This window comes from Mesoplodon densirostris, chromosome X (genome assembly GCF_025265405.1).
Source record: "Mesoplodon densirostris isolate mMesDen1 chromosome X, mMesDen1 primary haplotype, whole genome shotgun sequence".
Classification (NCBI taxonomy): domain Eukaryota; kingdom Metazoa; phylum Chordata; class Mammalia; order Artiodactyla; family Ziphiidae; genus Mesoplodon; species Mesoplodon densirostris.
Genome location: NC_082681.1, coordinates 130,380,626 through 130,395,842, shown reverse-complemented (window position 1 = coordinate 130,395,842; position 15,217 = coordinate 130,380,626). Strand labels below are relative to the sequence as shown.

The following is a 15,217-nucleotide window of genomic DNA, read 5'->3' as shown; positions in this document are numbered from 1 at the left end:
GCAGGAGGCATCAGTCCCTAACTGGCTGTTGGCTGGAGGCATCAGTTGCTCACCACACGGGTCTTTCCAAGTGGCAACTTGACAGCTGGCTTCCCCGGGAGAGAGAGATCCAAAAAAGAGAGAGTCTCTGAAGTCACTTCTGCTTTTTTCTAGTTATTTGAAACAAGTCACTATGTCAAGCCCATACTCAAGGGAGGGAGAAATAGTTTATCTTTTGAAGGGAATGTCCAAGAGTTTTTGGACATATTTTGAACTGCCAGAAACCTCAATAGTATAAAGATTCCAGATGTCTACCAGTTCATCAGTAGATTCAATGCATCCTTTTTCCTTAATTGTAAGTTTTGGATATATTTTCCTAAACACTTAGATTTATAAGACTTAAAAAAAATGCAAACCTAAGTAACATTTATACAAATACAAGTGATAAAAACTATCAGCAACAAACAATAAACCCAAAATTCAGGATGAGCTTTACCTCTAGAGCAGTGGTTCTCAAACAGGGGTGATTCTAAGATTGGATAGCATTTCAGTTGGCTTCCAGGGGACATGTGGCGATATCTGGAAACATATTTGGTTTTCTTGTCTGGGGAGGTGCTATTGGCATTCTAATGGGTAGAAGCCAGGGATGCTGATGAACATTCTGCAATGCACAGGACAGCCTTCTGCAGCAAATGCTGAGGTTGAGATACCTTGGAAAAGGGAGTGGGTTTGAGGTGGGGCACGTAGGGGAAAAAATAATAGTAATGTTCATTTTTCTTGAATTAATGCAGCGATGCAAACACAGGGATATATTTTATAATGATTTAAAAAACATGTAGCATAAATATTGTCTCGTGTTCGCTCAGTAATAAGCACAATAAAAAAGAAAAATTGTTGAAACAACAGAACTTTGGACTCATTGGGCTTGGAAGGCTCGGGAGCTTCCTGTTTTGAACACTTAGATAAATGGTGGTACCATTTAATGCTACATTATTTTCCCCTAAGATAAAAGCCTGCCCAGAACATCGCTCTAGACACTTAGCATTTTACTGAGATGGAAAACAGCTCTTCAACATCAATATTTTGAAGATGACCTTAGAAGCAGACTGCATTGGCGAACTCTGATAAATCTCTCAACTTGGCGATTTGTAAATCACAGTTTACCTTTTCAAATCCTGCTGGCCTTAAGTCACTGTTCCACCTCCTCTCAGGGAGGGTCAAAAGAATAAATTCGGCAGTGAAGCAGAGACCTTGTAGCGCTGGAAACATCAAGGAAGCAGAGGCCTGCGAGATCTCACAGCTGAGACGCTGGGTTAGCTGGCTTCAGCGCCCTGGCAGAAGTTGCTGGCAGCCTGAGTCAGCGTCAACCAGCGGACACTGGGCAGGTGAAAGCAATTCACCCGAGCCCAAAGCCCAGACCAACCACATTCTCTTGGGGGCGGGTCTAGGGCATCTCTAGCCTCGCTCTGAACTCCCACATAAGTTCGTGGTTACCCTCGGCTTTAAATGGATGAAAATCAAGTCTTCCGTGATTAAAAACAAATGCTATGTTTGGTGCCGCAGTTGCAGAGAGCTGCAGGCCTGCTCTGTGTATCTTACACCGGAATGAACTGGAGGAGACAGTAAGAGATGGAGTTTAAGGTAACATGTGATCTTTTTTACTTTTAGATTACGCTCTGATTTCCCCCTTACCATGTAGTTGAATTTTCACACATGATAACAATATTTTTCCTTGCAGCAGATGGGGCCTGTTATGAAAGGGGTTTTGCACCTTATTTTGTCTTTCATATGTCTAAAAATTATACATAAAAACCCCAAATGTGAGCAATTCGCCTAAACTCTGCCAACCCTTTGTGTTTTTAAACAGCCAACCAGGAGGCAGTGAGGCTATTTGAGTCTTAAAAGTGTGTAATGACCCCCATTACGGAGCATTGAAATGCTATCCAACCTTAGAGAACCCCCATTTTGTGGGAAAAAAAACCTGCCCAATGACAGCTTTGGACAAAGAAGGATGACATGTTGTGAGTCCAAAGGTCAAGGCAAAACCAGCCCAACAGAAGATGGAGCTTACCCAGCATTAAGCCCGTCTTTAACTTCTGCTATTTTAAGCATAATTTAAAGTGGGAACCTGACCTGAGTAAATTTTCCTGGTAAAGGCAGAGCCATAGCCATCTCACAGGATTCTTCTCCAGGATTTCGGCAGAGTTTTGGACTGCTGAATGTTTAAGAGATTATAAAAAGAGGGAAGGATTCCTTTTGTTATCGAACCAGGTTCATTCTGCATAACTTGCAGCAAGCCAAAATGGTGAGATGCTGAGGTTTGCAACAAAGAGAGTGTTTATTCGCAAGGCAGACGAGAGGAGACAAGAAAACAAGTCTCCTATCCGCCTTTCCGAAGGGGAGGGGCTCGGAGTATTTATGGGATAATGAATAAAAAAGCAGGGCGGTCTGAGGTATGGGGAGCGCCGGGAAAGGTGATTGGAAAAGGGTACAGTGATTGTTTTTCTGCGCAGGCGTAACTAAACTACAGAATTCTGCACTTTCAAAAATGGAGGTGCTCAGCACGATCTGAGGGTGGCGTTTCTGGCCCTCGGATGTCAAAACATCACTGAGCAGACACTCGCGCATGCCCAGTTGGAGGGTCGGTGGTCCTATCCAGTCTTAACCAGCTCAGCTCAAACTAGACACAGCTGACTCCAAGTTCCTGGAAAACAATTTGGGCAAACATTGTTCAGGCTACCTGCTGCTTGGAGGACATGCAAGTCGTTTGTAGCAACAATTAAAACAACCTTGATTACTGAAGGCAGGTGAAGTGTGATTACACATGGTTTCACTTTCAGATTAGGCATAATACTTGGGAAAATTCTTAGGTCGTAAAATGACAGAGATTGAAGAGGTCTCTACCCTGAATTTTGAAGGACAGGAATGTGATGGAATGACAGACTGGAGCGAAAAACTGGTGTCCTACCAGGTATCTACCTGTGTGATCCTGAATCTTTCTCCTCTCTTGATCTAGTTTTCTATTTTGTGAGGTGAGAGTTTTAGACCCATAATCTCTGGAATCCAATTCATTTCTAGCACTCTATGCTTCTAACAGCCAATGAAGTTTCATCTGCCAGGATATTCTTTCTCCCACTTCTTTTGTATTTTAAAGTCCATATGAAATTGTAAAAATTGTATCTGTAAATCGTACCCCCTATAAATGGGGCTGAGTTAGCCCAGTCTGGGTGAAATGGCTGAAATGAGTTTTGGCACATTTTGGCGTGGCCATTGGCCCAAAGGTGAGAAGCAGTGATGAAGATGGAAGAAACAAGGGGAGAGTTCGTCCCTCTTTCGTATTTAAGGACCAGTCAGTGTACATGGAAAATGGTGGATGAATCAGATCATCTTTCCCATTTTCTGCTTCTCCGGGAAAAACAAGACTGAGCATGTACTTTGTGCTGGGCTCAGGACAGCACAACCCCTCCGTGGGTGTTTATGGTTCATGTCAAGCAGGCACAGCTGAACTTATCATTGCTCAATTATATTAGCTATCTATTGCCATGCAACAGTATTACCACAAACTTATCAACCTAAAACAATGCACATTTTTTATCTCCTGGCGAGGCTTAGTTGGGTCCTCTGCAAGGCTGAGATCAGGGTGTTGGACAGGGTGGCAGTCTTATCTGAGGTTCAGGGTTCCCTTCTCAGCTCACTCAAATTGTTGACAGCATTCAGTTCCTGGCTGGGTGTCAGACCGAGGCCCCAGTTTCTCCCTGGGTTGGACACCCAGCCAATCAACCCTTCCCACCAGCAGCTCTCAACGTGGCAGCTTGCCTCTTGCAAGCCAGAAAGAAGAGAGAGGGAGACTCCAGTAAGATGGGGCTCCGATTATGTAATCATGTACACGTAAGCACGTACCTCCTGTCACCTTTACCACATTGAATCTCACCTTTCTGTTAGTTAGATGCATGTCACAGGTCCTGCCCACACTCAACCGGAGGGGATTACACAAAGCGTGAACACCAGGAGGTGGGGATCACGGGGGCCGCCACATCAGCTGCTCCCAGCTTGCTCCCTGATAGTTAATTAATGAGTTCACCCAACACACATCCACTGGGCGTTTATCATAGCTTGACCCTGTGCTGGGTGCTAGAGCATACAAAGAAAAGAGGCTATGGTCTCTGCCCTGGGAGCAGCCGATGAGTCGGTGGGGGGTGGGGGTGGTGCCACCAACTTCTTCCCACAGTTCAGTTCTGCTGTCCTGGGCGTGGCTATTCTCCCCAGCACATGGCACCTGGGGCTGAGCCAGTGTTCAGCACTCCCCTGCACTCAAGGCCGCCGGGCTGGCTGGGAGGCCGTTGGCCTTTAGAGTGCAATCTCCTGATGACCTCCAAAACTTGCAGCGCCTCCTGTTGGCCACCTGTGGCGGAACTGCTCCTGTTCATCACTGACTCACTTCCCCCAACCAGAGAGCCCTCCCCAGAGTCCATCCAGCTGCTTTCTTTTTTTTTTTTTTTTTTTTTTCGGTACGCGGGCCTCTCACTGCTGTGGCCTCTCCCGCTGCGGAGCACAGGCTCCAGACGCGCAGGCTCAGCGGCCATGGCTCACGGGCCCAGCCGCTCCACGGCATGTGGGATCTTCCCGGACCGGGGCACGAACCCGTGTCCCCTGCATCGGCAGGCGGACTCTCACCCACTGCGCCACCAGGGAAGCCCTCTTTTTCTTTTTTTAATATATATTTTGTTGGAGTATAGTTGATTTACAATGTTGTGTTAGTTTCAGGTATAGCAAAGTGATTCAGTTATACATATACATATGTTCATTCTTTTTCAGATTCGTAACCCATATAGGTTATTACAGAATACTGAGTAGAGTTCCCTGTGCTATACAGTAGGTCCTCGTTGATTATCTATTTTATATGTAGTAGTGTGTATATGTTAATCCCAAGCTCCTAATTTATCCCTTCCCCCATGTTTCCTCTTTGGTAGCTGTAGTTTGTTTTCAAAATCTGTTAAGTCTGGGACTTCCCTGGTGGCACAGTGGTTAAGAATCCTCTTGCCAGTGCAGGGGAGACGGGTTTGAGCCCTGGTTCGGGAAGATCCCACGTGCCGCGAAGCAACTAAGCCCGTGCGCCACAACTGCTGAGCCCGTGTGCCACAACTACTGAAGCCCATGCACCTAGAGCCCATGGTCCTCAACAAGAGAAGCCACCGCAACGAGAAGCCCGCACACCGCAGCAAAGAGTAGCCCCTGCTCGCTGCAACTATAGAAAGCCCGTGCGCACCAACAAAGACCCAATGCAGCCAAAAGTAAATAAAATAAGTAAATTTATTAAAAATAAAGTATGAAAAACATCTGTGAGTCTGTTTCTGTTTTATAAATAAGTTCATTTGTATAATTTTTAAAAATTAGATTCCACACATGAGTGATATCATAGGATATTTGTCTGTGTCTGACTTACTTCACTTAGCATGATCAACTCTAGGTCCATCCATGTTGCTGCAAATGGCATTATTTCCTTCTTTTTCATGGCTGAGTAATATTCCATTGTATATATGTACCGCATCTTCTTTATCCTTTCGTCTGTCCTGGATAGGCTGCTTCCATGTCTTGGCTATTGTAAAGAGTGCTGCAATGAACATTGGGGTGCACGTATCTTTTCAAAGTATGGTTTTCTCAGGGTGTATGCCCAGGAGTGGGATTGCTGGATCATATGATAGCTCTATTTTTAGTTTTTGAAGGAACCGCCATACTCTTCCCCTTAGTGGTTGTACCCATCCATCCACCTGCTTTCTCATCTTCTTTTCCAGAACCTCTGCTGGGGTGGTGATCCGGGTGGGGAGTTGGGGACATGGCACTGGCCTTTGAGACTTCACAAGACCCAGTCCATCCTTATAAGTCATCTCTGTCTTGGGTTAGGTTTCCAAGAGGTGGAGCCAGAGATGAGGATTCATGTAAAGGTGGTTTTGAGGAAAAACCCATTAAAGGGCAGAGGGGATGTGGGCCCGGGCTGAGGGGGGCCCGTGAGGGTGTGGTATCCAGCCAAGCCCCATGGAAGGAAATTGTGGAGCCAGCTCTGGAGCCTCTACACCTCAGAGGAGTTAGATACCAGGAAGGTGACCTGGGGGTCTTCTATTCCTGTACCCATGAGTCATTGGTGTAGAGCAGCTCCAAGGTGATGTGAATTCTTCCAGAATTCCAGAAGCTTCCGGAGCTCCAGAAAGGAGCTCCCCATGCTCCTTTCTGTGGGTCACGCAGGTTCCAGTCATCTCAGGGCAGTTTTTTGACCGAGAGAGGTAGGAGCTGTTTGTGAGTAAAAAAACTGGGGGAGCTGGTATGTACAAAACATGGCACAGAAATCCCAGGGTGTGTGTGATAGCATCACCCCGATTAAAACCTCCTTGAATTTCAGCATTTCAGTTGGCCTTCTGTCTTCTGCCTGAACCCTGACAATTATCTGCCTAGAAATTGATTGCCCGACTTTGCATATCGCTCTAAAACCATATTTAAGTTTCCCCCATGCATGGGTTCTTACTTACTCTTTAGACCAAGTTTTCGCAACTTTAGCACTATCGACATTTGGGGCTGGTTAATTCTTTGTGGTGGAAGCTATTCTGAGTATTGGTGATACTGTGATTTATAAGAAATATATGCATATTTGGTCATTCAGATGACTAAAATATATTTCTCATATATTTGGTCTTCATCCACAATTCTTGACTCACAGCTCCCCAAATCCTTGGAATTTCTTGAGTGAAAAGAACAGTGGGAGTATCTTTTGTTACAATATTTGGCTGCTTCTCCTCAGTTCCAGAAAACTGGAATTTCAGAGCCATAGAGGAAAAATGGTTGTCTTGTAATTCATAACAAGCCCCTTTCCACCACAGTAGGGTTTATATTAATGAGGTGACTTTTGGAAAGCACCTAAGGATGGGGGCTTGTTGCCAGGGGAATCAACCTTGATTAAAGGGTTGGAAATTTCAGTCCCACCCTCTGATTTCTGGGGAGGGGAGAGGGGCTGGGGGTTGAATCAATCACCAGTGGCCAATGAGTTAATCAATTGTGTTGTTGACCTGAAACAAATAGACTTCCAGAAATTTCTCTAGCAAAGATGGGTTTATTCGGAATCAGCAGAGAGTTGCAATTCAGTCTGCAACCATAGCAAGCTGTGTGCAGGCAAGGGAAGGAGAACATTTTTATAGGGAGGAAAAGGAAGTTGGGATGGCTATAGCAAACAAAGAATCCATGGCTTTTCACTGGCTGAGTCCTTGCCAGGAAAGAAGAAGAGTCTTTCTTCTTTGTGTTGGGCTCTGCTGTAGTCACAGGGCGTGACAGCTCCCACTTCTGGGCTCCCAGTTCTATTTATGTGACGTTTCTGTTTATTCAGTTTTTAGATTTCCTTCTTTGATCAAGGTCCATCTCTGAAAGCATTGCTGATCAAAAGTCAGGTTTTCTAGATTCAGAGGCTTTTTTTCCTCAGCGTCAGGAAGGACCTTTCTTGGATGTGAAGTCTCCTATTGGAGAGAAAGTGTACAGAGTGGAAACCTATTAAGTTCACATTTGAGTTACGTGGAGGGGTAGGAGGGAGAACTCTCAGGTATTTGTTAATCTAAAGTCTCTGTTATCAAGATCGTGGACACTGGAGATCATCTGAAGCGTTATGTCATCGTCAAAGATTGGGTGACAGAATTCTAAAAGGCCTGGTCCAGCTATCTTGGGAAAGCTGTATCGTCATATGTCATCTGCTTCATTTCTGGGAAATCTTTACTTTCAGGTCACCAGATAATGTGCAGATCCAGTCAGGGTTTGGCAATTTCTTTCTGTGTGTCACGTGAATTCAAGAGTCTATTGCCTGGAGTTTGATGGCACAAGAGTTTGTTAGCAGTACTCGATAAGGGCCTTTCCAGTGAGGTTGAAGAGAGTTTTCTTCTGATGGTGTCTTTTCCAATAGACAAAATCTTCAGGTTGCAAACTATGTATGATGCTTAAGGTCTTCTCCCAAGGGCACACTGTGGAAAGATTGCTTTACCAAAGGATCGTTATTTATTTTTTAATTGAAGTATAGTTGATTTACAATGTTGTGTTAGTTTCAGGTGTGCAGCAAAGTGATTCGGTTTTATATCTATATTCTTTTTCGGATTCTTTTCCCTTATAGGCTATTACAAAATATTGAGTATAGTTCTCTGTGCTATACAGTAGGTCTTTGTTGTTTATTTTATATATAGTGGTGTGTATATGTTAATCCCAAACTCCTAATTTATCCCTCCCCCTTTCCCCTTTGATAACCATAAGTTTGTTTTCTATGTCTGTGGGTCTATTCCTGTTTTATAAACAAGTTCATTTGTATCATTTTTTTTAGATTCCCCATGTGAGCGATATCATATGATATTTGTCTGTGTCTGACTTACTTCAGTTAGTATGATCATCTCTAGGTCCATCCATGATGCTGCAAATGGCATTATTTCCTTCTTTTTTATGGCTGAGTAATATTCCATTGTTTATATACACCACATCTTTATCCATTCATCTATCGATGGACATTTAGGTTAAAGCATCATTATTTTTTAAAATTAATTTATTTAGTTTTGCTGTGTTGGCTCTTCGTTTCTGTGCGAGGGCTTTCTCCAGCTGTGGCGAGCGGGGGCCGCTCTTCATTGCGGTGCGCGGGCCTCTCACCATCGCGGCCTCTCTTGTTGCGGAGCACAGGCTCCAGACGCGCAGGCTCAGTAGTTGTGGCTCACGGGCCTAGCTGCTCCGCGGCATGTGGGATCCTCCCAGACCAGGGCTCGAACCCGTGGCCCCTGCATTTGCAGGCAGATTCTCAACCACTGCGCCACCAGGGAAGCCCAGGCATCGTTATTTTTATAGAAGCAATGATGCCTTTTCAATACTGGAGTATCTCTTCTTTTAACAGTTGTGGGTCAAAAGAAGCAGGAGCCGAGTGCATTGGGCATCCTGCAACTGTTGCAAAGGGTGAGAGTTTCTGAGTTCCAGAAGGGGTGGATCTGAGATTTAGAAGGACCAGTGGCAGTGCTTTCAGCCAAGGTGTTTGGAGGGCGTCTACAAATGTTGCCAGTTTGAGTCTTAATAATGCCATTAGCGTGGTCAGCTAAACCAGAGCACTGAGGATGGTAAGCACAGTGAACGTGTTGTAAAACCAGCCAAACAGCACAGTTGTTGAAGTACCTGGCCAGTAAAAACAGGTTCCTGGATAAACGTGAAATTCGAGAGGAGTTCCCCAGGTGGGGATAATCTTTTCCAAAAGGACTTTACCCACCGAAGAGGCGGTAGCCTTTCTGCAAGGGAGACTTCAGTCTAGTGTGAAAACATACAGACCATGACTAAAACATATTTATATCCATTAGGTGGAGGAAGTTGTATGAAATCCGTTTGCCAGGCTTCGAATGGTCCATTAGGAAGTTTCAAATGTCTGGGAGTAGTACGAACAGACTTCCCTGGGTTGTACGTCGAACAAGTAAGACCAGTGCAGTAGGCAATTTTTGTGGCCTTGTTAATGTTTCCCCACCAATGCTGAGTCATGAAGGCTGTCATTTTGTTAGCAGACCAATGGCTTAATGCATGTAGGGTGGTGAGAAGTGGGAATTTTAGAGTCTCTGGTAGGACTGGGTTGTTATCTGGTTCAAACCAGAGCTTTCTCTTTTTATCAAACCAGTGATTGCTAAACTTCCAATCTTGTTTTTCCTTTTCTGAAGCCAATTGTTGGGCCTTTCTAGCCAGTTTTTCTAAATGATCATCTGGGGATAAATCCCTAGGACCATGCCAGAGGTTTGGCTGCCGTTCATCCCGTTAAGAGCGGCATTTCTTGCAGAAGTATCAGCAAGGTGATTTCCCTTAGCTTCCAGAGAGTCAGGTTTAGAATGCCCTGGAATCTTAATAATAGCTAAACAGCAGGTAAAAGTACTGCATTCATTAATTCCTGAGCGTGGAGACCATTTTAAATTTTACTTACTTTATTTTATTTTATTTTATTTTTAATTTATTTATTTTGTTTTTGGCTGAGTTGGGTCTTTGTTGCTGCGCACGCGCTTTCTCTAGTTGTGGCGCACGGGGGCTACTCTTCGTTGTGGTGCACGGGCTTCTCATTGCAGTGGTTTCTCTTGTGGAGCACGGGCTCTAGGCACGTGGGCTTCAGTAGTTGTGGCTCGCAGGCTCTAGAGCACAGGCTCAGTAGTTATAGCGCACAGGCTTAGTTGCTCCGCGGCATGTGGCATCTTCCCGGACCAGGGCTTGAACCCATGTCCCCTACATTGGCAGGCGGATTCTTAACCACTGTGCCACCAGGGAAGTCCCATAAATTTTACTTACTTTAGAAGTAAGGAAACCACATTGCTCCCATAACATTCCAAAATCGTGAGCTACTCCAAAAGCGTATCTACTATTAGTATAAATATTGGCAGTTTTGTCCTGGGCTAAAGTACAAGCCTGTGTGTAATTCAGGTTGTTGGGCCAAAGTAGCCATAGGTAAAGATGTTGCCCCAACATCAAAAGGATTTGTAATAATATACCCAGCACAATGTTCACCATTGTCACCTTTTAAATAAGAACCATCAGTGAACCATGAGAAGTCATTGTTACCCAGTGGAATTTCCTATAGATCCATCCTGGGTCAGGAGGTGCTCCATTGGGGCTAAGTAGTCATGAGGGACTTCATCTGTGACAGGAGGGAGAAAAGTAATTGGGTTAAGGTTATTACAGTGTAAGAGTTACGTGAGGAACAGTTAACAGAAGGACTTCACAGGAGGTGAGACGCCTGACTGAGAAATGTGGAGCGTGATGAGAATTCAGGAGATCTTCTGCATGTGGTACAAAAATGGTTAAAGGGGATCCAACCATGATTTTCTGGCTTTAACCAAAAGTGCAGTGGCCATAATAGCTCTAGGGTAAGAGGGGTATCCCCATGCCACAGGGTCCAGTTTTGGGCCACAATATCCTATGGGTCCATGGTGGTCCCCATGTTCTTGGGTGAGTACTTCGAGGGCATTCCCTTCCTTCTCATACACAAAAAGGAAAAGCGGGAATCTGCCGATTAGGATACCCAAAGGCAGGTGGGTTCGTCAAACTCTCCTTTAAGGCCTTGAAGGCTGTGCCATCCAGTTCATCCCATTAAATTGGGTCCAGGTTGTTATTGTTGAGTAAAACATACAGACGTTTGATCATAAGAAAGGAATTTGGAATTGAGTTTTCGCAGTAACCAGCTAGCCAGAGAAAACCTTGCGGTTGGTGCTTGGTTTGGGGTTTGGGGAAGCTGAGGATCCCATGAAGCCTATCTGGATCTAGGTGTAGCCTTTGTTCTGATATCAGATGCCCTAAATACTGAACCTGGGTTTGGGCAAACTGCAGTTTTTCTTTGGCAAACTTATGTCCCTTTAAGGCGAAAAGTTTTAGCAAGTGGATGCTGTCTTCCTGTGAGGAGGCTTGAGAAGGAGAGCAAGGAAGCAGATCATCCACGTATTGTGACAAAGTAGAGCCTCTGGGGAACTTTATGTCATCCAGATCAGCCTTCAGGATTTGCGAGAAATAAGAACTCTCAGTAGGATGCTGAGGCCGTACTGTCCAGGTGAATTCTTTTTCTTTCCAAGTGAACGCAAAAAGGTACTGGCTATAGCTTCATCAACTGGAACACAAAAGAATACACTGCATGAATCAATTACAGTAAAGAACTGACTTCTGGTGGGAATGGATGTTAGTAACATAATGTATGAGGGTTAGGAATAACAGGGTGTCAAGGGTTAACAATGTTTATTGCTTGGAGGTCTTGAGCAAACCTCCACCCTTGGTACTTTGTGTTGTCTTTTTTTTTTTTTTTTTTTCTTTTTCTTTTTTTTCTTTTTTTGTGGTACGCGGGCCTCTCACTGTTGTGGCCTCTCCCGTTGCGGAGCACAGGCTCCGGACGCGCAGGCTTAGCGGCCATGGCTCACGGGCCCAGCTGCTCCGCGGCATGTGGGATCCTCCCGGACCGGGGCATGAACCTGTGTCCCCTGCATCGGCAGGCGGACTCTGAACCACTGCGCCACCAGGGAAGCCCAGTACCTTGTGTTTTCTCGCCGGTAAAAAGGAGTTTACAGGGGCTAGTGAAAGTGATAATGAGGCCTTGAGCCTTGTCATTTCATATTTATGGGCTTTATGTCTTGGAGGGTTTCTTTACTTCTAGGGTATTGATTAATTCTGGGAAGAAGTTTTGAGGGGTCGATTTTAATTTTGATTGGAGTTGTCCCATGGGTTTTCCCGACATCAGTTGGAGATTTTGCCCGCAGAAAAGTGGTAGCTGATTGAATAGAGACAAATGGTCAGTGTTTCCAGAATCTGCTCTAGTTCCATCAGAGGTGGAACAAATAAAAGACGTCAAAGGGTCATTCAGTTCACCTGGTGGGTTATCTTGATGACGACTGTCAAGTTCTATGATTATTTCCCCCTTTTGGGAGAAAGAAATCCCAGCATGATGCTTCTCTAAGAAGTCTCAGCCTAGTAAATGCATTGGGGAAGGGGAACTAATGAGAAAACGGTATGTATCCCTCAAAGGGCCTAAACATAAGGGAATAAGTTCAGAGACAGGACCCTCTTGAAGTTCATTAGAGATCCCACTGTTGGAACTGTTTTCATACTCCGAGGCAGGGGCTTTGTAGTAGTGGGGTCAAGCACCAAGCGTGTAGCTCCGGTGTCAATTAGGACTGGGCAGTTCATCCCCAATCTGGAGAAATGCTTCCCCAAGGCCATTAAGAGGGAGGATTGGGAAGACCCCCATCACTGAGAATTGGGAGGATGTTGGAAAGGCTGGTTAGAGAGCTCAAAGCGTCCAGAGCACTTAACTTTGTAACAGTCTCTTTTCCAAAGCCCTGGCTCTTTGCCATAATAGCAGAAACTAGGAGGGTTTTGGTCTTGTTGAGGAGCCTTCATTTGCTGGAGTTGAAAATTAAGAATTTTAGTGGTCTTCCTTGGACGTGACTCATCTGCAGTGCGAGAGAGCTGGTTTGTCAGATTAACGAGATCCGGAGTGGACATAGTTTGCCTTTCCATCCTGGTCCTGATTACTAGAAGGGGAAAGTCCCGGTTCAGCCCATTAGTAAACATAGAGTTAAAAGCTACTCAGGTGGAATCAACATCTGGAGGAAGACCAGAATTTCCTTTAAAGACAATCTGGAGTTGATTGTAATAGCCATGAGCAGATTCACCAGATTTTTGTGTGCAAGCCTGAATTTTGTTCTGATCCACAGGCTTTGGAAAAGCCCTAGGAATTTCTCCATGAAGTTGCCTAGTGATTGCCCTGATCATATACTACGTTGGCGGGCTTGTCTCCCAGGTGTAATTCTAGACACCTTTCTGAACTTTCCCACTTAGAGGTTTTCATCCAATGCTGGGCCTGGCCTTTACTGACAAGTATATGAACAGCGGATATAAGTCAGAGAAACCAGGTTGATAAGTTTGCGTGACTGTATTAAATTCCTCAGCACATCTGTGAAGATCTTCAGTTACTTTGGGAAAATCTTTGTGGCTCACAACTCAGTTTTAGTCCAGGGAATATAAGAAATGAAGGGTTTAGCTTCCAGATCCTCAGAAGGCTTAATTTTAAAGGGACATCTTCTGACATGTTCAGAGGAAGGGAGGGTGAGTTTCAGAGTAAAAGGGAAGTTTGACAAGAGAGTATGGGGGACTTGAGGGTATAGTGGAGGCCTGGGCAGCACAGAAGGGAGGGAGGAAGAGGGTGCCGGAGGCAGAGCCTGCCACAGAGAAGCCCAGGAAGAAGAGCGTGAGGATTTGGGCGCCATTTTACATTTCTCTAGTCATTTGTTTGCCTCAGTTAACCTTAAAATCTTATTTTGCAGAGAGACAATTTTGTTATTTTTAATTGAAGTATAGTAGATTTACAATGCTGTGTTAGTTTCAGGTGTATGGCAAAGTGATTCAGTATATATATGTATTCTTTTTCCTTTCCATGATAGGTTATTACAAGATATTGAATATAGTTCCCTGTGCTCCACAGTAGGACCTTGTTGCTTATCTATTTTGTATGTAGTAGTGTGTATCTGTTAATCCCAAACTCCTAATTTATCCCTCCCCACCCTTTTCCCTTTGGTATCCGTAAGCTTGTTTTCTGTGTCTTTGAGTCTATTTCTGGATTGTAAATAAGTTCATTTCTATCATTTTTTTTAGATTCCACATGTAAGTGGTATCATATGGTATTTGTCTTTCTCTTTCTGACTGACTTCACTTAGTATGATCATCTCTAGGTCCATCCATGTTGCTGCAACTGGCATTATTTCATTCTTTTTTATGGCTGAGTATTATTTCATATATGTGTGTGTGTGTGTATATGTATGTGTATGTATGTGTATGTATCTATATATCTCACATCTTCTCTGTATATATTCCCATCCATTCATCTGTCGATGGGCATTTAGGTTGCTTCCCTGTCTTGGCTGTTGTAAATAGTGCTACTATGAACATTGGGTTTCATGTATCTTTTCGAATTAGAGTTTTTGTCTTTTCTGGATATATGCTGAGAGGCAATTTTAGATTCCTGATAACATTGGGAAGCCTCAAAAAAACCATTTGAAACAAGAATTCCTCTCAATTCTGGAAATTTGAGCTATTCAGTCTAATTTGGTTTTTTTAAAATTAATTAATTTATTTTTGGCTGCATTGGATCTTCGTTGCTGCGCATGGGCTTTCTCTAGTTGCGGCGAGCAGGGGCCACTCTTCGTTGAGGTGCGCGGGCTTCTCATTGTGGTGGCTTCTTTTGTTGCGGAGCACGGGCTCTAGGCGCGCGGGCTTCAGTAGTTGTGGCACGTGGGCTCAGTAGTTGTGGCTCGCGGGCTCTAGAGCACAGGCTCAGTAGTTGTGATGCACGGGCTTAGCTGCTCCATGGCATGTGGGATCTTGCCGGACCAGGGCTCGAACCTGTGTCCCCTGCACTGGCAGGTGATTCTTAACCACGCGCCACCAGGGATGCCCCCTAATTCGGTTTTAAGGAAATTAAGTTTGGGGATTTCAAAAGTTCTCAGGGCGTGAGAGCTCCCTCTTCTGGTCTCTCAACTCTATTCAATTGAGGTTTCTGTTTATTATTATTATTATTATTATTATTATTATTATTATTATTTTTACAATGCCTAGGTAATGACGCTTCCATAAAAACCCAAAAGGAGGGGATTCAGAGAGCTTCCAGGTTAGGGAACCAGTACACTTCCATATTGCCACCCTGCCAGGCCCCAAACTCCACAAGGACAGAAACTCCATTGTT

The 15,217-nt window shown here is 44.5% G+C and overlaps 1 long non-coding RNA gene across 3 annotated transcripts in view; it reads left to right on the top strand.

The window, feature by feature from the left end:
• Positions 1–1,480: 1,480 nt before the first annotated feature.
• Positions 1,481–15,217, top strand: part of LOC132481836 (uncharacterized) — a 174,673-nt gene continuing 160,936 nt past the window's right edge. For all 3 annotated transcript variants that reach the window (XR_009530842.1, XR_009530841.1, XR_009530840.1), the window contains exon 1: positions 1,481–1,620. This is a non-coding gene — a long non-coding RNA (uncharacterized LOC132481836). The remainder of the gene's footprint in view (positions 1,621–15,217) is intronic.